This window comes from Triticum aestivum, chromosome 3A, assembly GCF_018294505.1.
Source record: "Triticum aestivum cultivar Chinese Spring chromosome 3A, IWGSC CS RefSeq v2.1, whole genome shotgun sequence".
Taxonomy (NCBI): Eukaryota; Viridiplantae; Streptophyta; class Magnoliopsida; order Poales; family Poaceae; genus Triticum; species Triticum aestivum.
The window spans coordinates 459,718,195-459,745,560 of record NC_057800.1 but is presented as its reverse complement, the minus strand read 5'-3'; positions in this window follow the sequence as shown (position 1 = coordinate 459,745,560).

The following is a 27,366-nucleotide window of genomic DNA, read 5'->3' as shown; positions in this document are numbered from 1 at the left end:
ATCGCTCGGGTTCAGTTAGAGCCCAACGCCTCGCTCGGGTTCAGTTAGAGCCAACGCCTCGCACACACGCGCGTACGTGTACGAGAGAAACGCGCATCGCTCGGCCCCGACCTCCCACTGTTACCGGGAACTCCCCGAAATCCCCCCCTCGCATCTACCATGATTTTTTCCATCATGGACGGCCCAAAGAATGGCATGCATCTGCGTCTCCGGCCCGCCCAGGACGAAAAGCCCATTTTCTATCATGATTTTTTGTCATAGAAGTAGGAGCCCACCACATCTATGATGATACCGGGTTTTGTCACAATTATCGTCATATAAGTGTCATATGTATGACAGAAAAAAAATTCGTTCGGCCCAAAATGTCACGAATGTGTCTTTTTTTGTAGTGGCTACAATTTCCACTTTCAAAACAACCCAATTTCTTTGATAAAACCTAGCCGGGAAGCCATCGCAGCCCGGAGCTTTCAGAGGCCCGATCTGGAAAAGGGCATTTGAGATCTCCTCTTCCGAATATGGCTTGCACAAGGAATCATTCATCTCTGCAGACACCTTAGGAACAATATTATCGAGCACCTCATGCGGATCCGGGGTAGGATCCTTAGTAAAGATCTCCTTAAAGTAGGAGTTAGCCATCCTCTCCATGTCAAATGGTACGTTACACCAGGAGCCATCAGCCATCATTAGTCATTGTATATGGTTGCAACGAGACTGCCAAACAGCTCACCGGTGTAAGTATTTAGTGTTGTGTTCCCCTTCTTTCAACCAAGCGATTCTAGACCGCTGAAGCCAGAGCATCTCCTCTCTATAAAGAAGCTCATCGAGTTGATTCATTTTAGCCCGTATCTGCGCTTGGTCCGCACCTGACAGTTGAAGGCCAGCCAACTACTGACGGAGTTTTTCAGTGTCCTTCAGAACATTACCAAAATTCAGTTTGCTCCAATTCCTCAATTCAGTCATCACCTCCTTCAGAGAGTCATCCACCGAGCCCAAATTGCCGGTTGGCCGGTGTTTAGCCCAGGCCTCCGAGATAACCATGGGAAGCTTGAGGTCTCTCTCCCACATAATCTCATACCATGGAATTGACATCCTTCACCTCGGTTCTTGTACTCCTTCCAAGTTGATAAATAGGGGGCAATGGTTCAAGCAGGAGGTGGCTAGATGCACCACCCGAGCCGCAGGATAGATGTCACGTAGTGCTTCATCAACGCAGGCCCGGTCGAGCCGGACTTGAACATTGCGAAAACCCGCTTGACCATTATCGTATGTGTATGGTATGCTTGAGAATCCGAGATCCTCAAGATCACATGTTTGTAAACAGTCCCTGAATGCTGCCATCTATGTCTCCGCTCTAGCTGATCTTGAAAAGTGCTCGTGCTGCCAGAGTGCTTCATTGAAGTCGCCGCACATGACCCATGGTTCGTGTGACACGGCCCGCAAGCGACATAGATGATCCCACATCAGATGACGATTTTCCACTCTCGGTTCCCCATAAACAAATGTACCCCTCCATGATATACCAGATCCTCCTTCGAGAATCCGAACATCAATAAACCTGCTACACGATTCAAGAACTGTAACAGTGAGATTCTCATCCCAGAACAACACAAGTCCTGCACTTCTTCCATCGCTACTGACACCATGGAAGCCTTTTAGGCCTAGTCTCCACTTCATTTTCTCAACCTTAGTATCCTCCTGCCTAGTCTCACACAGAAAGACTAGCTTGGGGTTATTGGCTTTTGAGAGGGCTAAAACCTCAAGAACTGTCCGACGGTTCCCCCTGGTAGTTCCCCCCCACCATTGGAAAGAAGCAAGATAGATATATCTTTTTATATTGGTATAAAATATTAGGTAGGATATTAGTTACAAGTTATATTAGGTAAGATATATCTGTTGCATGTTGGTATTTGGTAAGATATCAATTACTTTTTCATGGGAATGGTAGAATATTAATTACATGGCAGATTTCATGGGATAGCGTTGAGTCAAAATGTGTTTATAACCAATGGCAGTGGTGGGTAATTAGAGCGTTAAACGTGTTTGGTGCTCAACATTGGAGCGATTTCAACTGCTAGATAACATGATTTGGTGGTCGTGATGGTTTGGATCTGCCCCTTTGGGTCTTTTTATATTGGTATAGAGGTATAGATATATTCTACTATTAAGGGAGTTGATTGTGACTGACAATTGCCTTGTTGAAGGTATTGATTTGAGAGCTCGGTCTTTCTTCAGGGTGAAAACCTATGATCATGGATTGGGCGATGGCGGTGCTTGTGCACTACTTTCTTCTTGAAGGTGGCACTTTTGGAGATCTTTTATGTTTTCCGGGTGTTCTCTTTGGTGGTGGTTTGTGTGCTCTCAGCAGTTGACCACTGTGGCGAGGCTATTTTTGCCTTTATTTTTTGTTTTCTTTCATGTTGTGTGCATCCTGAATGTCTTTGTGACTTTTTGTTGATGCAGCGACCAAGTGTAATTGATATCTTTGCGATATTAATATATTCCCCTCTTCAAAAAAGGGAGTTCGTACGGTTCACCTCACCTTCTCCCCGCCCCCTTGCCTCCCTGTGCTTAACTCCCTCCCACCACACATTTCTCCTCCCTTTTCGATTCCCTTTCCAAACCAAAACCAGTCGACACATCATCCTAGGCCACGCCGCTAGCGCATATGCCATGACAGCTATCGCCGGAGCGTATCATCGCAACGATGCTGACCTGCTTCGATTCTTATATCCCATGGATGCTCCTTGCCACGAGGAGCTCAGTCATGCCGCCCCAACGACCTCACACGCAAACCAGCATCACCGGCATGTCATGTTCCTCAGTCATGTCGCTGCTTATGTGCTCTGTCTCTATGCCTCACGGTATCGAATCCGTCCACTGGGAGGTGCAAGAAGGTGATAGGAAGCTGATGTTGCCACCTCTTCATATTTGTATTGTGAAAGGCTTTAAACTTTATTCAGTCCTGCAATGCAGGGATGTTGATTGGTATTAAAATAATTCTCAAGATTTTCATTCATTAATGTGTGTGTGTGTGTTTTGGGATTGATTGTTTAATTCTTTTGTGAGAAGAAGAGTGTGTTGTTAACCAAGCTACTCTACGAGGATGAGAGGGTGAAAGTGAAACTAATCCCCGGAGGGTTTTTGGTAATTAATAACAACATATATGCCATTGCTATAACTAACATTAATTATAGATTTCAGAAAAGATCAATGATTGGCATGGCAACGACTAACGGATGTGGACCCCTCAAAATGTCAAGGACAAGAATTGACTACTCCAAGACTCTACACTTTTGGTTTAGTCATCCAAGATCACATTGAGTCCCTTAGGAAAGCCAATACTATTAAAAGGGATAGAGGTATTGTTGATGAGGTTGTTGCTCAAGTGCTTAGTGATATTTCTCCAAAAACCCTCAATCACTTTCTCAAAACACATCTGTCCAAAACCCTAAATTTTCATTTCGGTCCCACCGAGATGCCCCTTCCATTGCCACATCCAAAACCCTAGCAATACGGTTTGACTGAAATGGTTCTCGGTCCCACCAAGACGGCCTGGCCAAGTTTCATGAAGTTGATCCATTTCGAAATCACCAAGATGAACCGATCGAAATTATCAAAATGAGGTCTTGCCCTAGCCATTGCACTTCTGTCCCACCGACTTGGTATAATTGGTCTCAATGAAAAGCCTAACGGTCAAGTCCTTTGCGCTAGTCAGTCTCACCGAGATTCTCATGTCGGTGCCACCAAGTTGGGTCAAAGACTTGTAATGGTTTGGATTTTTGGTGCTACCTATTTATACCCCTCTGAGGGAGTCCTGGATTAGGGGGTCTCCGGACAGCCGGATTATATCCTTTAGCCGGACTGTTGGACTATGAAGATACAAGATTGAAGACTTCGTCTCGTGTCCGAATGGGACTCTACTTGGCGTGGAAGGCAAGCTAGGCAATACGGATATGGATATCTCCTCCTTTGTAACCGACCTTGTGTAACCCTAGCCCTCTCCGGTGTCTATATAAATCGGAGAGTTTTAGTCCATAGGACGAACAACAATCATACCATAGGCTAGCTTCTAGGGTTTAGCCTCTCCGATCTCATGGTAGATCTACTCTTGTACTACCCATATCATCAATATTAATTAAGCAGGACGTAGGGTTTTACCTCCATCAAGAGGGCCCGAACCTGGGTAAAACATCGTGTCCACTGCCTCCTATTACCAACCGGCCTAGACGCACAGTTCGGGACCCCCTACCCGAGATCCGCCAGTTTTGACACCGACATTGGTGCTTTCATTGAGAGTTCCTGTGTGTCGTCGCCGTTAGGCTTGATGGCTCCTACTATCATCGATAGCGATGCAGTCCAGGGTGATACTTTTCTCCCCGGACAGATCTTCCTCTTCGGCGGCTTTGCACTATGGGCCAATTCGCTTGGCCATCTGGAGCAGATTGAAAGTTACGCCCCTGGCCACCAGGTCAGGTTTGGAAGCTTAAACTACACGGACGATATCCCTGGAGACTTGATCTTCGACGGATTCGAGCCTCTGCCTTGTGCGTCACGCGGTCACGATGAGTACGATTTAGCTCTACCATCGGACAGTGTCCAGGTGATCGCATAGGCAGCCGCTCCGACCCTCAATTCGGAGCCAGTTGCGCTGACCATGGACGGGTGGATGGACCCCGCCACGGAGGCCTTACCCTCAGCGGCGATCGAGCCAAACATCGACCTTACCTTGCACGAGAGCCGTGTTGTTAAACTGTCGGATCCTTCTCCGGCCACGGACTCCGCACCGCCTGCGCCCGTTCCTATCGAATCTGATTGGGCGCCGATCATGGAGTTTACCTCCGCGGATATTTTTCAGCACTCGCCCTTTGGCGACATACTGAACTCATTAAGGTATCTCTCCTTATCAGGAGGATCCTAGCCGAACTATGTCCGGCAGGACTGGGATGCGGACGACAAAGAAATTCGCGGCCCACCCACCACCCACTTAGTAGCCACTGTCGATGACTTAACCTACATGCTCGACTTCGACTCCGAAGACATCGACGGTATGGACGACGATGCGGGAGACGAAGAGGAACCACTGCCCACAGGGCATTGGACAGCCACCTCATCATACGATATATACATGGTGGATCCACCCAAAGAAGGCAATGGCGACGAGATAGCGGAGGACGACCCCTCCAAGAAGCAACACAAGCGCCGACGTCAGCGGCGCCGCTCTAAGTCCCGCCAAAGCAAAAGTGGTGATACCAGCGCAGGAGATAATAATACTCCGGATAGTGCCGAAGACAACAACAATCCCCCCAGCAAGATTTAGAGCAGGAGAATGGAGGAGCCAGCCCTCCTGAGAGAGCGGCAGATGGAGAAGAGGAGGATGATAATTACATGCCCCCTCCGAAGACGAGGCAAGCCTCGGCGACGACGAATTCGTTGTGCCAGAGGACCCCATCGAACAAGAGCTCTTCAAACGCCGGCTTATAGCCACGGCAAATAGCCTTAAGAAAAACAGCAGCAGCTTCAAGCTGATCAGGATCTGCTAGCTAACAGATGGACTGAAGTCCTCGCGGCCGAGGAATATAAACTCGAGCGCCCCTCCAAGAGTTACCCAAAGTGCAGGTTGCTACCTCAACTGGAGGAAGAAGCATATGATACGGCTGATCGGCCACCTCGTGGTCGTGATAGAGAGGCATTCCAGCCAAAAACTCAGCCTCCACCCTGACGCCATTCAAATAACAAGGCATGGGGAGATACGCCAGACTTGCGAGACATATTGGAGGACAAAGCAAAGCATGCAAGATCGATCTACGGATCATGAGGGTGCACCACTCTGCGAGACGATAAACGTCACGCTGGATACAACAAAAGCAAATCCGGCCGGGCCAAACACAGCGGGCAAGACCCATTCGAGCTGCGTCGCGATATAGCCCAATACTGAGGCACCATACACCCTTTATGCTTCACAGACGAAGTAATGGATCATCAAATCCCAAAAGGTTTCAAACCTCTAAATATTGAATCATACGATGGCACTACAGATCCTGTGGTATGGATCGAGGATTTCCTCCTTCACATCCACATGGCCCGCGGTGATGACTTACACGCTATCAAATACCTCCCACTAAAGCTCAAGGGACCAGCGCGACATTGGCTTAACAGCTTGCCAGCCGAGTCCATGAGCCGTTGGGAAGATCTGGAAGGCGCATTCCTCGACAACTTTCAGGGCACTTATGTGCGGCCACCATATGCCGATGACTTGAGCCACATAATTCAGCAGCCAGAAGAATCGGCCAGGCAATTCTGGACTCGGTTCCTAACAAAGAAAAATCAAATTGTCGACTGCCCGGATGCAGAGGCCCTAGTGGTTTTCGAACACAACATCCATGACGAATGGCTAGCCCCGCACCTTGGTCAGGAAAAGCCAAAATCTATGGCAGCCCTCACGACACTCATGACCCACTTTTGTGCGGGAGAAGACAGCTGGCTGGCTCGTAGTAATAACATATCAAAGAACCATGGTACTTCGGATACCAAGGACGGCAATAGCAGGTCACGTCGCAACAAACATAAGCGCTGCATCAACAGCGATAATAACGAGGATACGACAGTCAATGCAGGATTCAAAGGCTCTAAACCCGGTCAGCGGAAAAAGCCATTCAAACAAAGTACGCCGGGACCGTCCAGCTTGGACCGTATACTCGATCGCTCGTGTCAAATACACGACACCCTAGAAAAGCCAGCCAATCACACCAACAGGGATTGTTGGGTGTTCAAGCAGGCCGGCAAGTTAATTGCCAAAAACAAGGACAAGGGGCCACATAGCGATGACAAGGAGGAGCCCCAGCAGCCACACATCAGAGGACAGAAGAGGTTTCCCCCACAAGTGCGGACGGTGAACATGATATACGCAACCCACATCCCCAAGAGGGAGCGGAAGCGCGCGCTCAGGGACGTATATGCGTTGGAGCCAGTCGCCCCAAAATTCAACCCGTGGTCCTCCTATCCGATCACTTTCGATCGCAGGGACCATCCCACTAGTATCCGTCATGGCGGATTCACCGCACTAGTTCTGGACCCAATCATTGACGGATTTCACCTCACTCGAGTCCTTATGGATGGCGACAGCAGCCTGAACCTGCTTTATCAGGATACAATGCGCAAAATGGGTATAGACCCCTCAAGAATCAAACCCACAAAAACGACCTTTAAGGGTGTCATTCCATGCGTAGAGGCCCATTGTACAGGCTCAATTACACTGGAAGTAGTCTTTGGATCCCCGGATAACTTCTGAAGCGAAGAGTTAATCTTCGATATAGTCCTATTTCGCAGTGGTTATCATGCACTGCTCGGGCAAACCGCATTTGCGAGATTCAATGCGGTACCACATTATGCATACCTCAAGCTCAAGATGCCAGGACCTCGCGGGGTTATTACAGTCAACGGAAACACAGAGCGCTCTCTCCGAATAGAGGAGCACACTGCGGCCCTCGTAGCAGAAGCGCAAAGTAGCCTCTCAAGGCAATCCACCAGTTTGGCATTTCAAGACCCGGACACCTTCAAGCGCGCTCGGAGCAATCGGCAAATAGACCGCCCGGCGCGATCTGAGCTCGCGTAGCAATGCGGCCCCCACCCCAGTCCCGGCAAAATGGCGAAGCTCATGCCACGCGTACATAATTACGCATTAAAATACCATGGGCACAGGTGGGGAGGGGGTCACATGCAGCACGCCCAAAGACGCGGCTTAAACCACACTAGGGGCTTCCCGTTTGGTTATTTTTCTCTTTTTTCAGGACCTTAATCTCTGGAAACCCTGTCCGGCAGCACTATTGCCGAACACATGATGCAACAACCAAGGAGGCAGAAAGCTATGTCACACCATGGAATTCCCAAGTGGATTACAATACCGAGCGAAATATTTGATTTAATACTATTCCTCAGCTTGCCCTTGGAAGGGACATGGTCCCACTCTTTGCTTATCGCACTATCTGTATCATTCTGCTTTAACGCACCTTTTGAATAAACAATGCATAACATCACGACTATTATTGCATTCTTGTTATATATATGTGTGTGTGTTCATTAACGACGCCTTGCAACCGTACACTTTGGTACGGCCAATACACCAGGGGCTTACGTACCCCACAATATGGTGTGAAAAGTCCGAACACTTTCACAAGTGCGGCACCCCGAACTTATAGCATTATATGCATCAGCTCCGAATCATGTCTTTGGTCAAATGTTGGGTTTGCCCGGCTCCTATGTTTTGGTACCTTACGTTCCGCTCTATCGGCTAAGGTAGCGCTAGGAGAACTACTGCGATTGTGCCCCGGTTCTGCCGGGCTGAGCACCTCAGTAGAGAAAGCTAAAACTGACTGTCATGATAAGGCGAGAGACTGGTCGCTGTTCGGCGAGGTTTTCGAGTCCCTAAAGACTTATGCCGCTTAGGGCGAGGGGCCGGCCCTGTCCGGCTTAAAGGCGTGTATCGCGCCCCGAATTCGGCCTTCCGAATACCAGGGGCTTCGCCGAAATTTAAAATTATAGAATTCTATGGCTAAGTGAGAGTGATAAAGCATTATTAGTCCGGTTGCCTTGTTCGTTGTGCTGAGCACCTCCCTCGAAGGACCCAAACATGGGAACAAGAGTGCTCAGGTTTATCCCGAACACCCCAGCACTCGTGGCATGGGGGCAGAAGCCGAGGACTAGCCATCTCTCAGATTGGATAAACAGCCAAACAGAAGGTAATATTTTAAATTCACACAAGCGTTGCATAGCGCATATGAAACAAGTTTTCATCATACAGGATCACACGAGCAAGTTTACTCAAATATTACATCCTTTGAACATTCGTCCGCTACAAGACGGGCACCCTTCAGGACACCCTCATAATAAATTTCGGGGGTGCGATGCTCCTTGCCCTGCGGCGGCCCTTCCTTGATCAGCTTCACAGCGTCTAGCTTGGCCCACTGCACCTTCACACGGGCGAAAGCCCGGCGTGCACCTTCGATGCAGACGGACCGCTTGACGACCTCCAGCCATGGGAAGGCATCCACAAGCCGCCTCACCAGGCCGAAGTAGCTATTCGGAAGGGCGTCGCCAGGCCACAGCCAGACTATAAGGCCCTTCATGGCCTGTTCGGCCGCCTTGTGCAGCTCGACCAGCTACTTTAGCTGGTCGCTCAGAGGCATTGGGTGTTCGGTCCTAGTATACTGAGACCAGAACAGCTTCTCCGTTGAGCTTCCCTCCTCGGCCTGGTAAAACTGCGCGGCATCCGACACGCCGCGGGGCAAATCTGCGAATGCTCTTGGAGAGCTCCGAATTCGGGTAAGTAATCGGTAATTTACTTTTACATGCTTGCTCTGCATATAGAATGCCTTACCCGCCGCTATCTTCTTCATTGCGTCGATCTCCTGGAGGGCCTTTTGGGCCTCGGCCTTGGCACTCTTTGCGCTCTCGAGGGCCACGGCAAGCTCAGACTCTCGCGTCTTCGAGTCAAGCTCCAACGCCTCGTGCTTCGTCACGAGAGCCTGGAGCTCTTGCTGCACCTCGCCCACACGAGCCTCTTGCTTTTCCCGCTCGGTGCGCTCCTTGGCCGCTTTATCTTCAGCCTTGGTTAGCGTTTGCTTCAGGGTCGCCACCTCGGTCGTGGCCCTTGGCAAATATACGATGATCCTGTCATTTTGCAATCACGTCTTCTTTTATACATATCTATAGACAGGGTATTACTTACCCTTGTTCTCCTCGAGCTGCCTCTTGGCAAGGCCGAGCTCTTTCTTGGACCCTCAAGGTCCTGCTTCAGTATGGCAACCTCCGCAGTCAGTGTGGCGGACGCCAGCAGCGAGGCCTACATACGCATATTGACATACTTATATTAGACTCCTGCGATATTATTTGATCCTCTGTTCGGCTTTTCTTTGGGAACACCGAACAAAGCATCAGGGCTACTGCCTATGTGGTAATATTTTTCCTATATTTTAAAAACACTTACCTCAAAGCCTGTTAGAAGGCTGGCACAGGCTTCAGTCAATCCGCTCTTGGCGGACTGAACCTTCTGGACCACCGCACTCATAATAGTACGGTGCTCCTCGTCGATGGAAGCACTGCGAAGCGCTTCCAACAGATTGTACGACACCTCTGGATGGACAGAGGTCACCGACACAGGAGTCTTGCCCCTCTTGGAAGGAGGCCGCCTGCCCGAGCCCGGAACCACTGGAGGTTCCGGCACGGTGTTTGGCTGAGGGCCGAACTCGGGGCTCTCAGGGGCCCCGTCCCCTCGGCTCCCGGAGTCCGGAAGGTCGCCTTCAGACGCCTCCGGGACTATCTCCCCTTGACCCGGTGCCTCTTGAGACAGCACCTCGGCGTCGTCAGTAGGATGAGGGGAGGTGGTGGTCGGGACTGGATCGCTATCCATGTCTGACGAGTCCAGGGAGCCGTCCGATGATACATCGATACTGGCTCGTGGCGGCCTGCATAATTATGTTTGGTGTTAGGGAAAGCAGTGCGACAAAGGAATGCTATGAGTTACTCTGGTATCCGAATACTTACGATCTCCCCAGGGGCTTGGCCCTGGGCAACCACTCGTCTTTGCCTTCGTCGTCTGCAGTGGAACTGTCCGGAAGGAGAGTCCTTCCCTTCTTGGACCCTTCGGCCCCCGGTTGGGGCGGCCTTCCTTTTCTTATCTCCCCCAGCTAGAGGGGGAGCATCTTCTTCTTCTTCCTCGTCTTCGGGGGAGGAGTGCGCCGCAGAGTCATCGGACGGTGAGTCCAACGACGCCTGGCGTCGGGAACTCTTTCGGGTTCCCTTGGCCTTCTTGGTCTTCTCCGGCATCGTATAAGGAGCCGGAGTCAGCATCTTCACCAGAAGAGCGTCCGCTAGGCCTTCGGGCAAAGGAGCTGGACGGTCGATCTGTCTGGCCGTCTCCTACCAGTCCTGTCAAAGGTACGGGAGTTTAGATCCCGCATAGAGTCAATCTATAAAAGATAAGTATCCTGTGAAAGGTAAAGCAGCTTACCGCACTGGCTTGGCGCTTCGCGCTGAATCCGCGATCCTCAGTAATGGGAGGAGGGACCTCGGCGCTTTTGAACAGCACCCTCCAGGCATCTTCGTGAGTTGTGTCGAAGAGCCTGTTCAGAGTTCGGTGCTGCGCCGGGTAGAACTCCCACAAGTTGAAGTCCCGTTGTTGGCACGGGAGGATCCGGCGGTGGAGCATGACCTGGACTACATTGACAAGTTTGAACTTCTTGTTCACCATGTTTTGAATACATGTTTGGAGTCCGGTCAGCTCTCCCGAACTACCCCAGGACAGGCCCTTCTCTTTCTAGGAGGTGAGCCGCATGGGGATGCCAGATCGGAACTCGGGGGCCGCTGCCCATGCAGGGTCACGCGGCTCGGTGATGTAGAACCACCCCGATTGCCACCCCTTTATGGTTTCCACAAAGGAGCCCTCGAGCCATGTAACGTTGGGCATCTTGCCCACCATGGCGCCTTCGCACTCCAGCTGGCGCCCACCCACAACCTTCGGCTTGACATTGAAGGTCTTCAGCCATAAACCGAAGTGGGGCTTGATGCGGAGGAAGGCCTCGCACACGACGATAAACGCTGAGATATTGAGGATGAAGTTTGGGGCCAGTTCGTGGAAATCCAGGCCGTAGTAGAACATGAGCCCCCGGACGAATGGGTGGAGAGGGAATCCCAGTCCGCGGAGGAAATGGGTAAGGAACACTACCCTCTCATGGGGCCCGGGGGTGGGGATGAGCTGCCCCTCATCTAGGAGCCGGTGCGCGATGTCGTCGGGCAGGTATCCATCTCTCCTCAGCTTCTTGATGTCTCCCTCCGTGATGGAGGAGACCATCCACCTGCCTCCCGCTCCGGACATGGTTGGGGAAGGTTGAGGTGGGAAGTGCGGACTTGGGCGCTAGAGCTCGAGTGTGCAAAAACGGATGAGCAAAGGAGGAAGAAGGCGTGGATGAAAAGGTGAATCCTTATCCCTTTATATGGGCGGACGAAACTAAGCGTCCCCACTAGCCTGGTAAAACTCGCTTATCCCCCAAGCGCCGTAATCGATGGCGCGGTTGGGTTACCCACGCCCGTATTGATGAGAATCCCGTTATAAGGGGACACGATCTCTGCTTTGACAAGACGTGTCAAAAAACTGCCCCGCGTTATGTGCGGGGCTAGTTAAAGGAAACGGTTCGAATAATCACCGGGCCATGGCATAATGTCGTGTTGCCAAAACAAGTCAGCAAGTTAGATTTGTGGAAATATTATTCTCTCTACGGTGGTATGTTGAACTTATTTTGCAGGGTCGGACACTATCCTTGTATTCAAATTCTTCTGTGATGTATTCGGAGAAGGAACCCGCCTTGCAATGTCGAAGACAATACTGCGCGCCGGACTCATCGTCATTGAAGCCTGGTTTAGGGGCTACCGAGGGAGTCCTGGATTAGGGGGTCTCCGGACAGCCGGATTATATCCTTTAGCCAGACCGCTGGACTATGAAGATACAAGATTGAAGACTTCGTGTCGTGTCTGGATGGGACTCTACTTGGCGTGGAAGGCAAGCTAGGCAATATGGATATGGATATCTCCTCCTTTGTAACCGACCTTGTGTAACCCTAGCCCTCTCCGGTGTCTATATAAACCAAGGAGTTTTAGTCCATAGGACGAACAACAATCATACCATAGGCTAGCTTCTAGGGTTTAGCCTCTCCGATCTCATGGTAGATCTACTCTTGTACTACCCATATCATCAATATTAATCAAGCAGGACATAGGGTTTTACCTCCATCAAGAGGGCCCGAACCTGGGTAAAACATCGTGTCCCCTGCCTCCTGTTACCATCCAGCCTAGACGCACAGTTCGGGACCCCCTACCCAATATCCACCGGTTTTGACATCGACACCCTCCACCGCCACTTACTCTCTATGAGAGCCATCAGAACAAAATACAACTTCCACCATTCATTTTCTGAGAGAGAGCAGCTAGTCATGTGTTGATACCAAGAGATTCCATTCCTACCATTTGAACCTTGATTTCTAGCATGTTCAAGTTGCTTTCCACTCCAATCCTTCTCCTACCCAAGCCAAATCTGTGAGAGAGAGATTGAGTGTTGAGGATACTATCATTTAAAGCACAAGATCAAGGAGATCATCACCAACACAATATCTAATACCTTTTGGAGAGTGGTGTCTCCTATGAAGGAAATATTCCCTAGAGGAAATAATAAAGTTATTATTTATTTCCTTATATCTAGATAAATGTTTATTATTCATGCTAGAATTGTATTAACCGGAAACATAATACATGTGTGAATACATAGACAAACAGATTGTCACTAGTATGCCTCTACTTGACTAGCTCGTTGATCAAAGATGGTTATGTTTCCTAACCATAGACATGAGTTGCCATTTGATTAATAGGGTCACATCATTAGGAGAATGATGTGATTGACATGACCCATTTCGTTAGCTTAGCACCCGATCGTTTAGTATGTTGCTATTGCTTTCTTCATGACTTATACATGTTCCTATGACTATGATATTATGCAACTCCTGTTTACTGGAGGAACACTTTGTGTGCTACCAAACGTCACAACGTAACTGGGTGATTATAAAGGTTCTCTACAGGTGTCTCCAAAGGTACTTGTTGGGTTGGCGTATTTCGAGAATAGGATTTGTCACTCCAATTGTCGGAGAGGTATCTCTGGGCCCTCTCGGTAATGCACATCACTTAAGCCTTGCAAGCATTGCAACTAATGAGTTAGTTGCGGGATTATGTATTACAAAACGAGTAAAGAGACTTGCCGGTAACGATATTGAACTAGGTATTGAGATACCGACGATCAAATCTCGGGCAAGTAACATACCGATGACAAAGGGAACAATGTATGTTGTTATGCGGTTTGACCGATAAAGATCTTCGTAGAATATGTAAGAGCCAATATGAGCATCTAGGTTCCGCTATTAGCTATTGACCGGAGACGTGTCTCGATCATGTCTACATAGTTCTCGAACCCGTAGGGTACGCACGCTTAACGTTACGATGACAGTTATATTATGAGTTTATATGTTTTGATGTACCGAAGGTTGTTCAGAGTCCGGGATGTGATCACGGACATGACGAGGAGTCTCGAAATGGTCGAGACATGAAGATTGATATATTGTAAGCCTATGTTTGGATATCAGAAGTGTTCCGGGTGAAATCGGGATTTTACCGGAGTACCGGGAGGTTACCGGAACCCCCCGGGAGGTAAATGGGCCTTAGTGGGCCTTTACTGAGAAGAGGAGAGGTGGCTAGGGCTAGGCCGCACGCCCCTCCCCCCTAGTCCGAATAGGACAAGGAGATGGGGCGGCGCCCCCCTTTCCTTCTCTCCCTTCTCTTTCCCCCTCCCGAATCCTATTCCAACTAGGAAAGGGGAGGGAGTCCTACTCCCGGTGGGAGTAGGACTCCTCCTGGCGCGCCTCCTCCCTGGCCGGCCGCACCCCCCTTGCTCATTTATATACGAGGGCAGGGGGCACCCCATAGACACAACAATTGATCAAGTTGATCTTTTAGCCGTGTGCGGTGCCCCCCCTCCACCATAGTCCACCTCGATATTACTGTAGCGGTGATTAGGCGAAGCCCTGCGTCTGTAGAACATCAACATCATCACCACACCGTCGTGCTGACGAAACTCTCCCTCAACACTTGGCTAGATCGGAGTTCAAGGGATGTCATCGGGCTGAACGTGTGCTGAATTCGGAGGTGCCGTACTTTCGGTACTTGATCGGTCGGATCGTGAAGACGTATGACTACATCAACCGCATTGTGCTAACGCTTTCGCTTTCGGTCCACGAGGGTATGTGGACAACACTCTCCCCTCTTGTTGCTATGCATCACCATGATCTTGCGTGTGCGTAGGAATTTTTTTGAAATTACTACGTTACCCAACAGTGGCATCCGAGCCAGGTTTTATGCGTAGATGTCATATGCACGAGTAGAACACAAGTGAGTTGTGGGCGATATAAGTCATACTGCTTACCAGCATGTCATACTTTGGTTCAGCGATATTGTTGGATGAAGCGGCCCGGACCGACATTACGCGTACGCTTACGCGACACTGGTTCTACCGACGTGCTTTGCACAAAGGTGGCTGGCGAGTGTCAGTTTCTCCAACTTTAGTTGAACCAAGTGTGGCTACACCCGGTCCTTGCGAAGGTTAAAACAGCACCAACTTGACAAACTATCGTTTTGTTTTTGATGCATAGGTAATAACGGTTCTTGCTAAGCCCGTAGCAGCCACGTAAAACTTGCAACAACAAAGTAGAGGACGTCTAACTTGTTTTTGCAGGGCATGTTGTGATGTGATATGGTCAAGACATGATGCTAAATTTTATTGTATGAGATGATCATGTTTTGTAACCGAGTTATCGGCAATTGGCAGGAGCCATATGGTTGTCGCTTTATTGTATGCAATGCAATCACCCTGTAATGCTTTACTTTATCACTAAGCGGTAGCGATAGTCGTGGAAGCATAAGTTTGGCGAGACGACAACGATGCTACAATGGAGATCAAGGTGTCGCGCCGGTGACGATAGTGATCATGACGGTGCTTCGGAGATGGGGCTCGCAAGCACAAGATGATGATGGCCATATGATATCACTTATATTGATTGCATGTGATGTTTATCTTTTATGCATCTTATCTTGCTTTGATTGACGATAGCATTATAAGATGATCTCTCACTAAATTTCAAGATAATAGTGTTCTCGCTGAGTATGCACCGTTGCCAAAGTTTGTCGTGCCCATACACCACGTGATGATCGGGTGTGATAAGCTCTATGTCCATCTACAACGGGAGCAAGCCAGTTTTGCACACGCAGAATACTCGGGTTAAACTTGAAGAGCCTAGCATATGCAGATATGGCCTCGGAACACTGAGACCGAAAGGTCGAGCGTGAATCATATAGTAGATATGATCAACATAGTGATGTTCACCATTGAAAACTACTCCATTTCACGTGATGATCGGTTATGGTTTAGTTGATTTGGATCACGTGATCACTTAGAAGATTAGAGGGATGTCTTTCCAAGTGGGAGTTCTTAAGTAATATGATTAATTGAACTTAAATTTATCATGAACTTAGTACCTGATAGTATCTTGCTTGTCTATGTTGATTGTAGATAGATGGACTGTGCTGTTGTTCCATTGAATTTTAATGCGTTCCTTGAGAAAGCAAAGTTGAAAGACGATGGTAGCAATTACACGGACTGGGTCCGTAACTTGAGGATTATCCTCATTGCTGCCCAGAAGAGTTACATCCTGGAAGCACCGCTAGGTGTACCACCTGCGCCAGCAACTGCAGACATTGTGAATGCCTGGCTGTCACGTGTTGATGACTACTCGATAGTTCAGTGTGCCATGATTTACGGCTTAGAACCGGGACTTCAACGATGTTTTGAACGTCATGGAGCATATGAGATGTTCCAGGAGTTGAAGTTAATATTTCAAAAGAATGCCCGGATTGAGAGATATGAAGTCTCCAATAAGTTCTATAGTTGCAAGATGGAGGAGAATAGTTCTGTCAGTGAGCATATACTCAAGATGTCTGGGAACCATAATCACTTGACTCAGTTGGGAGTTAATCTTCCGGTTGATAGTGTCATTGACAGAGTTCTTCAATCACTGGCACCAAGCTATAAGAGCTTCGTGATGAACTATAATATGCAAGGGATGAATAAGACAATTCCCGAGCTCTTCGCAATGCTAAAAGCTACGGAGGTAGAAATCAAGAAGGAGCATCAAGTGTTGATGGTCAGTAAGACCACCAATTTCAAGAAGGGCAAAGGGAAAAACAAGGGGAACTTCAAGAAGAACAGCAAGCAAGTTGCTGCTCAGGAGAAGAAACCCAAGTCTGGACCTAAGCCTGAGACTGAGTGCTTCTACTGCAAGCAGACTGGTCACTGAAGCGGAACTGCCCCAAGTATTTGGCGGATAAGAAGGATGGCAAGGTGAACAAAGGTATATGTGATATACATGTTATTGATGTGTACCTTGCTAGAGCTCGCAGTAGAACCTGGGTATTTGATACTGGTTCTGTTGCTAATATTTGCAACTCGAAACAGGGACTACGGATTAAGCGAACACTGGCAAAGGACGAGGTGATGATGCGCATGGGAAATGGTTCCAAAGTCGATGTGATCGCGATCGGCACGCTACCTCTACATCTATTTTTGATGAATCTCGATAGTAGTGATACACATATTCATAATGTTGAAGCCAAAAGATGCAGAGTTGATAATGATAGTGCAAATTATTTGTGGCACTGCCGTTTAGGTCATATCGGTGTAAAGCGCATGAAGAAACTCCACACTGATGGACTTTTGGAACCACTTGATTATGAATCACTTGGTACTTGCAAACTGTGCCTCATGGGCAAGATGACTAAAACGCCATTCTCCGGAACTATGGAGAGAGCAACAGATTTGTTGGAAATCATACATATAGATGTATGTTCCGTTGAATGTTGAGGCTCGTGGCGGATATCGTTATTTTCTCACCTTCACAGATGATTTAAGCAGATATGGGTATATCTACTTGATGAAGCATAAGTCTGAAACATTTGAAAAGTTCAAAGAATTTCAGAGTGAAGTTGAAAATCATCGTAACAAGAAAATAAAGTTTCTACGATCTGATCGTGGAGGAGAATATTTGAGTTACGAGTTTGGTCTACATTTGGAACAATGCGGAATAGTTTCGCAAGTCACACCACCTGGAACACCACAGCGTAATGGTGTGTCCAAACATCGTAATCGTACTTTACTAGATATGGTACGATCTATGATGTCTTTTACAGATTTACCGCTATCATTTTGGGGATATGCTTTAGAGACAGCCGCATTCACGTTAAATAGGGCACCATCGAAATCCGTTGAGACGACGCCTTATGAACTGCGGTTTGTCAAGAAACCAAAGTTGTCGTTTCTGAAAGTTTGGGGCTGCAATGCTTATGTGAAAAAGCTTCAACCTGATAAGCTCGAACCCAAATCGGAGAAATGTGTCTTCATAGGATACCCAAAGGAAACGGTTGGGTACACCTTCTATCACAGATCCGAAGGCAAGACATTCATTGCTAAGAATGGACCCTTTCTAGAGAAGGAGTTTCTCTCGAAAGAAGTGAGTGGGATGAAAGTGGAACTTGATGAGGTAACTATACCTGCTCCTCTATTGGAAAGTATTTCATTACAGAAACCATTTCCTGTGACGCCTACACCAATTAGTGAGGAAGTTAACGATGATGATCATGGAACTTCAGATCAAGTTACTACTGAACCTCGTAGATCAACCAGAGTAAGATCCGCACCAGAGTGGTACGGTAATCCTGTTCTGGAAGTCATGCTACTAGATCATGATGAACCTACGAACTATGAAGAAGTGATGGTGAGCCCAGATTCCGCAAAATGGCTTGAAGCCATGAAATCTGAGATGGGATCCATGTATGAGAACAAAGTATGGACTTTGGTTGACTTGCCCGTTGATCGGCAAGCAATTGAGAATAAATGGATCTTCAAGAAGAAGACTAACGCTGACGGTAATGTTACTGTGTACAAAGCTCGACTTGTTGCGAAAGGTTTTCGACAAGTTCAAGGGATTGACTACGATGAGACTTTCTCACCCGTAGCAATGCTTAAGTCTGTCCGAATCATGTTAGCAATTGCCGCATTTTATGATTATGAAATTTGGCAAATGGATGTAAAAACTGCATTCCTGAATGGATTTCTGGAAGAAGAGTTGTATATGATGCAACCAGAAGGTTTTGTCGATCCAAAGCGAGCTAACAAAGTGTGCAAGTGTCACATCCCTAGCTTCTGGTAATGCTCTAGGCTAGCTTCATGTGTGCATCATGTCTATATTCCGAAAGTTGAAATGAGGAAATTGAAAGCCTCGGAAATCATTTTAATAAAGGGGCAAGAAACCGTAAAATTGCAATCAGTAAATCCAAAATGCCCTAGAAATAGCTCTGACAATTTTGGCAAGAGTTATAAATCAAACCAAAATTTTGGGACATTTCTAAGGAATTATTTGGGCTCTGATTTTAAATCAATATTTTATTTGAATTTGGAGTTATATTCATAATATATAATGATTATATTTTCAAATGTCCTGAGATATTTTATGTTTATGAGGAGTAGACCTTAAGTGACATAAAATTATCCAGGGGAGTTTTGGCACTGTTTTCAAATTTGTTTGAATTTGAATTCAGTGGCAATTAAATAGAAAACAGAACAGATATATAAAAAAAAGAGAGAAGCCCAGCCACTTACCTGGCGCCCACTTACCTGGCCCAGCTCCTCCAGCGGCCCAGCCCGCCACCGCTACCCTCCCTGTCGCCTTCCTCCTCGCGCCAGTAGGCAGAGGAGGGACACGGCGCATGCGCCCGAGCTCGCCACGCCACCACCCTGCTCGTCTGCATCGCCTGGCCACCGCGACGCCGCGCGTCATCTCCTCGGCGCCGCCCCGACCCCCTAGACCCCCTCGCTCTCTCCCTCTCCCTTGTTTCTCTCCTCTGCTTCCTCTCTCTCACTCGCCCGAGCGCAGCCGCAGCCGCGCCACCGTAACACCGCGGCCACTGTCTCCCCCTCGACCGCTCGCTGTGCTTGCGAGCTCCGTCTCGACGTCCCCGACCTCCTCGAGAAGCCACGACGCCACGGACGCGTTGCAACGCCGCCATCACCACCGTCTTCATCGCCATGGCCGGAGATCGCCGCCGCTCGATTCGCAGCAACGAGGACGCCCCCGAGCTCACCAACCCCTTCGTTCGATCTGCTGTGAGCTGCTGCGTCGATCCCCTCCCTCCCCTGGCACTTTTTCTCCTGCTAGCGCCAATATCCACCGGAGCCGAGAGCTCTTCGCCGCCGACCATGTCGCCGCCGTAGCCACCGTTGCCTAGAGCTGCAACCGAGCACGCGGCCGTGCTCAGTGCAACCCCAGGAGGTCGTAACACCCCCCTTTGCCTCGTGCCGTGCTCCCTAACACCGACCCCGAGCTCGCCCGAGCTTCGGCCGCCGCCGAGGTCGACGCCGTGCTCAACTCCGGCCACCTCGCGGCCTCCCGTCCGTTCCTTTGGATGCGGAGGAGCAAGAGCTTCTCCCTAGTGCCCTCAGCGCGCCAAACCACCGCTCGTAGCGCCAAACCCGCCACCACCCGAACTCCGGCCGCCGCCGTCGTCATGATTGCCGTCGCCTCCGGCCACCCTAGCTTCTCCCGTTTGCCCTGTTAGATGCACGCGAGCCTGGGCATCCCGTAGAGCCCCTCCGCCGCTCTTTTGGTCATCGGAGGGCGAATCCCGACGCTCTCCGCCGTCCCTGGCCTCGCCGGCGATGAGCCTCGGGTCAACTCCGGCGAGTTTGACCCGGGTTTGACCCCACTGGCCGGTTTGACCCCCCTCTCTCTCACTGACATGCGGGCCCCGCCCGGCTAATTAAGTTAGGTTAGTATTAACTAAGCTAGGTTAGTTTAGTTAGACACTGACACTCGGGACCCACCGGTCAGAGTTTGACCGGACTGTGCCACGTTGACCTGCTGACGTCATCATGACGTCAGGATGACGCAGTAATGTTTTCTGGATTTGTTTTTATTCAGAAAATTCCAGAAAATTGTATAAACTTCTAAAAATCATAGAAATTCAACCGTAACTCCAAATTAAATAATTTATATATGAAAAATTATCAGAAAAATTCAAGGAATCCATCTGTACCATTTTCATGCATGTTAGAACAACTTATAGCTGCTGTTTAGCACAAATCAATTAAATGGCATTTGAATAATCACATATGGAGTTTAAATTTGAATCTTGTATTCAAACCAACTTCATTTAATCTGTTGCTAGTTGCATTAGCTCAAAACACATTCATTTTGCCATGTCATGATCATGCATCATATTGTGCATTGCATTGATTGTGTTCCCTTCTATGTTGCCGGTATTTGTCCCCTCTCGATAGACGTGATACCGATGATGTGATCGTTGACACTGATGAAGACTCAATGCTATCTTCAGAAGTGCCAGGCAAGCAAAACCCCCTTGTTCATTCCGATACAAACCCACTCTCTCGCTCCTGCTCTCTTTTACTGCATTAGGACAACAACAATTCATCTGTTACTTGTTGCGGTAGTTGAACCCCTTTATCCTTTGCATGACCTGTCATTGCCACAGTAAATAGATGAAACCCACTAGCATGAGTAGGAGTTGTTTGAGCCCTATTGTGCCTACTCATTCTTGCTTGTTTGTCATGCCTGCTACTGCTTAGAGTTGTGTCAGGTCTGATTCATCGGGAATGGATCAGAGGTGTGTGAACATGTCCTACCATTGAGAGCTAAGTGTGTGAACACGATTTGGTAAAGGTAGCGGTGAGAGGCCATGTAGGAGTACATGGTGGGTTGTCTCATTGAAGCCGTCCTTAGGAACTGAGTTCTGTGTTTGTGATCCATGACTCAGCTACTACCATACATTGGGCCCTGAAATATGACCCCGCTCGACTTCTTAATCACCCTTGTCCTCTGTCCAGGAATTGCAAGTAGTTTCTGGTGTTTGTAGTATGCTGGAGGCCGTGGACAGCGCTGACCGTAGGGGTGGGCTGTGATGCGGTAGGCACGTGGCCGGGTAAACCAGGCACCCGTTTGGTGTCACGGAACCCTGTTCACATCGTTTGGGGATGTGAGCGAAACTCCGGCCGGATCTCCTCATGGATGGAACCCGAATAGGCGATAAACCTGGACTAGAGACTTAGGTGTTTAGGTAGGTCGTGGTCTACACCCACGTCGGCTTTCGCTTGAAGTCTGCCGAGCACATGTCGTGTGCAGACGCTAAGTGGTGGAAACATGTATGAAGAAGTACACCCCTGCAGGGTTAACATCATCTATTCGAATAGCCGTGTCCGCGGTAAAGGACTTCTGGGTTGCTTATATCAGTTCATAGACAAGTGAAAGTGGATACTTTAAAATGCGCAAGATAAGCGTGAGTGCTATGGATGGCGTTCTCATAGGGAGACGGGAGCGGATCCATAGTGGTGTATTGATATGGTGAATATGTGGACTCGTGTGCGCCACCTGAAAAGAGTCGCTTGCAGTCGTAGTTTAGGATAGCCACCGAGTCAAAGCTGGCTTGCTGCAGTTAAACCCCACCATCCCCTTGTTGAAAATGATGCATATGTAGTTAGTTCTGATGTAAGTCTTGCTGGGTACATTTGTACTCACGTTTGCCTATTTTATGTTTTTGCAGAGAGACTTAAGTCTCACTAGTAGTTCCACGTGGACTTCGACGTTTAGCTTGTTACCTCAGCTACGATCTTGTGCCTCAGCAGGATTTGGTAGATAGTCAGGCTTCTCTTTTTCATTTATAGATGTCTGTACTCAGACATGATAGCTTCCGCTTGTGCTTTGATATGTATGCTCTGAATGTTGGGTCATGAGACCCCTGTTTGTAATATCTCGCTCCTCGGAGCCTAATGAATAAATACTTGAGTTGTAGAGTCATGTTGTGATGCCATGTTGTATTTGCACATATCGAGCATATTGTGTGTATGTTATTGAAATGCTTGGTATGTGTGGGATCTGACAACCTAGTTGTTTATCCTTGGTAGCCTCTCTTACCGGGAAATGTCTCCTGGTGTTTCCACTGAGCCATGGTAGCTTGCTATTGCTCCGGAACACTTAGGCTGGCCGGCATGTGTCCTTCGTCGTTCCTGTGTCTGTCCCTTCAGGGAAATGTCACGCGATGAATACCGGAGTCATGTTAGCCCGCTACAGCCCGGTTCACCGGAGTCCTGCTAGCCCAGTGCTACAGCCTGGATTCACTCGCTGATGACCGACACGTTCGATGCTGGGTCATGGATGCCTGTCCCTGTAGGTTTGTGCCACTTTGGGTTTACGACTAGCCATGTCAGCCCGGGCTCCTTATCATATGGATGCTAGCAACACTATCATATACGTGTGCCAAAAGACGCAAACGGTCCCGGGCAAAGGTAACACGACACCCGTGGGAATACCGTGCGTGAGGCCGCAAAATGATATGAGGTGTTACATGCTAGATCGATGTGGCATTGAGTCGGGGTCCTGACAGCAAGCTCCAGCGATCCATTTATGGACTGGTGCAAGCCTCTCAGAGTTGGAATAAACGCTTTGATAGTGTGATCAAAGCATTTGGTTTTATATAGACTTTTGGAGAAGCCTGTATTTACAAGAAAGTGAGTGGGAGCTCTGTAGCATTTCTAATATTATATGTGGATGACATATTGTTGATTGGAAATGATATAGAATTTCTGGATAGCATAAAGGGATACTTGAATAAGAGTTTTTCAATGAAAGACCTCGGTGAAGCTGCTTATATATTGGGCATCAAGATCTATAGAGATAGATCAAGACACTTAATTGGACTTTCACAAAGCACATACCTTGACAATGTTTTGAAGAAGTTCAAAATGGATCAAGCAAAGAAAGGGTTCTGGCCTGTGTTACAAGGTGTGAAGTTGAGTAAGACTCAATGCCCGACCACTATAGAAGATAGAGAAAAATGAAAGATGTTCCCTATGCTTCAGCCATAGGCTCTATCATGTATGCAATGTTGTGTACCAGACCTGATGTGTGCCTTGCTGTAAGTCTAGCAGGGAGGTACCAAAGTAATCCAGGAGTGGATCACTGGATAGTGGTCAAGAACATCCTGAAATACCTGAAAAGGACTAAGGATATGTTTCTCGTATATGGAGGTAACAAAGAGCTCACCATAAACGGTTACGTTGATGCAAGCTTTGACACTGATCCGGACGATTCTAAATCGCAAACCGGATACGTGTTTACATTGAACGGTGGAGCTGTCAGTTGGTGCAGTTCTAAACAAAGCGTTGTGGCGGGATCTACATGTGAAGCGGAGTACATAGCACAGCAAATGAAGGAGTCTGGATGAAGGAGTTCATATCCGATCTAGGTGTCATACCTAGTGCATCGGGTCCAATGAAAATCTTTTGTGACAATACTGGTGCAATTTCCTTGGCAAAAGAATCCAGATTTCACCAGAGAACCAAGCACATCAAGAGACACTTCAATTCCATCCAGGATTTAGTCCAGGTGGGAGACATAGAAATTTGCAAGATACATATGGATCTGAATGTTGCAGACCCGTTGACTAAGCCTCTTCCACGAGCAAAACATTATCAGCACCAAGGCTCCATGGGTGTTAGAATCATTACTGTGTAATCTAGATTATTGACTCTAGTGCAAGTGGGAGACTGAAGGAAATATGCCCTAGAGGCAATAATAAAGCTATTATTTATTTCCTTATATCATGATAAATGTTTATTATTCATGCTATAATTGTATTAACCGGAAACATAATAGATGTGTGAATACATAGACAAACAGATTGTCACTAGTATGCCTCTACTTGACTAGCTCGTTGATCAAAGATGGCTATGTTTCCTAACCATAGACATGAGTTGTCATTTGATTAACAGGGTCACATCATTAGGAGAATGATGTGATTGACATGACCTATCGGTGTCAAAACCGGCGGATCTCGGGTAGGGGGTCCCAAACTGTGCGTCTAGTGTCGGAGTAATGGGCCACAGGTACGCTAACCCTAGTCCCAGAACCTTTCAAGACATCGGGGCAGGCTGCGCCCCTCAAGACCCCAGGACAAAGAGCCGCCTTCTGAGGAGTCGGGGGCAAGGCCACCGTCTAGCCACTCGCGGCCGAGTCCCAGGGACGACTTCAGGACAAACCGACTCCTGACTGACGACTTCCCAAGAAGCCGGCCTTGGGGAGTCGGCCCACGACTCTAGCAAAACCCCATGTCCTCATCAAGAGGGACAGGACAGGGGAGTGGCTACAGTGAAGACTGCTCCCATCCCTTTCCAAAGGCAAGCATGGTCACATTACGCCGTACCCGCGGAGATCTCCGTGCGGCGTGGCACTGTTGCCATGCTGGCCCTGACATCAGCACCGATGGACTGAATCCTGCGCCCACGACGGCTTGTCTGTATGACCTTTGGGCGGCGGATCCTACCGGCCAGCGGGATCCCAGAAGACGGCAAGTGCGCCACAAGTCGGACCCGTCGGGAGTCGGCCCCCGAGAGTAGGCCAGCTCCTCCCCCGGGGCCCACGCGACATTAACCAGATGTGATGGAGAGTGGAAATAGTGATCGCCACCAGGCGGCGGGGCTGTTGCCACGACTCCATGACCAAGCCTGCGTCATCAGAAGCACGACTACAGTAATCAGCAGCCGGCAAGACACGCCCACGGCGGACGCGGCCTGTCGGCTCCGTACCTAGCCAGTCGGTGGGGCCCACCAATCCGCGGGACCCAGCAGTCGGCGGAGAAGACGGAGGCCGGAGGCACTGACGGCTGGGCCCGCGTCCAGCCGGATTACCATTGTACCCCTGGGGGGTAGGCCTATATGAACCCCCAGGGCACCCATACAAAGGGTTGGAATCCATTAGCTCTAGACCAGATCATATAGGAGGGAGAGAGCTGGCCTTGCCCTCTCCTACCTCTAGGAAAAAGCTCAAGGAGCAATTGTGTAAACACTTTGCCATAGTGATCATGTGGAGACCCTGTAGAGCAGCAGTAGGGGTATTATCTCCCCGGAGAGCCCTGAAGCTGGGTAAGATTCACTGGCGTGCATGTCTACGCCTCATCCCATTTCCAGGCACCCGCGATGTTCTACTCGCCCCCACCATGATAAGCCATCCTTTGGCATATGTCGCACCCAACCCCCGACATTTGGCGCCCACCGTGGGGCCTGGTGCACCGTCGTCCGGAGACCTGTTCTGGACGGGAACCCTTTTCCTCCCTGGCGAGCACAGCCAGCCAGGCACGCCATACGGAGTTTGCGCTGACGCGCTGCACGGTGTTGAGATCGCCTGCGCAGCTAGCCACCTCGCCGAACTTGTCGGCGAGGTTCGCATCTCCGACGAACCTGCATCCGACGCAGGCACGGGCGGCTCCGAGAGCCTCCTCGCGGGCCTCCTCGATCAACTCCACGTCTCCGGCGAGCCTGCCGTGGACTTGGAGTCTGTAGGCTCCACCGACCCGATGCTGGTCGACTCCGACACCGCATCGCTCGACGCATTCCCCACTAATGTGGTGGTCTACGACGAACCTCTCCCTCGCGCGGAGAGCGACAGAAGCACCGTCACCGAGGTGCTCGTCATTAGTCATGACGAGCCTCCCGGCAGGGGAGCGCATGACCCACTTGGCGCGGCGGTACAAGACCTGACTGCGCCCATTCCGGAAGACGCTGACGCGGAGACGTTGGAGGCGCGCCGCCTTCAGCTCATCGAAGGCGCGAAGAAGCTGGCTAGCATGACACGCTTGTCAGAAGCCTACCAGCGGGAGATGGATCGCGCTGTTGGCGGCTCACCAGCCCCAGCTAGGCCCAGCCGCCTCGGCGTGGTCCAGCAGCGCGGCGTAGCCATCGCCAACCTATTCGGGGCAAGTCGCCCTGTGTACACCACGCCTGCGGAGAACATTCGAGCCGCCTAGGCGGCGACGGATGAGCTGGACAATTTCGAGGGCGAAGAGCGCCGCCTGATGATGGAGCGAGTCTAGCGGCTCCTCGACGCGGCTGCCGCGTAGAACGAGGCCGGCTGCCACAGAGAGGCACCGCAGCGGCAAAACGACGATCTTCGCCGAGACCAAGGCGCGACGTCTCGAACGCCGACTGGCGGCGCCCGAGGAAGAAAGGACAAGGATCCAACTGTCAGCCACAGTCGGACTCGCATTACCATAGAGCGCGACCGAGACGGCCGCCCGAGAGCAGTAGAACGACGGGACGACTGTCCGCCTCCTCCTCCTCGCAGGGAAAGGCGAGTCTCCCCGCCGCCTGTTGATCATCCGACTCTTGGCGACCGCCTTGGCCACCAAGAGGGAGTCGGGGAAAATGATGCCCGCCATCGGATCGACCGGCTTCACCGATCCCTGGCGCTGGAAGAAGAAGACAAGTTGGGTCCGCCTTGTTTCGGGCCCTGCATTCGAGACGAGCCCTTTCCCAAAGGGTTCACACTCCCAAGAGACACACCCAAGTACACCGGCTCCGTGAAGCCGGAAGACTTGCTAGTCGACTACTCCACGGTTGTCAGCATAGCGAACGGCAACAAGCGTGTCGCCGTAAAATACGTTCCACTCATGCTCCAGGGCACGGCCCGGACATGGCTGAACAGCCTGATGCCCCGCAGCAGCAACAGCTGGGTCGACTTCACCGAAGCATTCGTCCGCAACTTCACCAGCATGTACAAGCGTCCTCCCAAGCCTCGTCAGCTTTGCTTGTGCATGCAAGGTCCCGACGAGTCGACTCGCGACTACCTCACGCGTTGGGCCGAGCTTCGGAACTCCTGTGAGGGC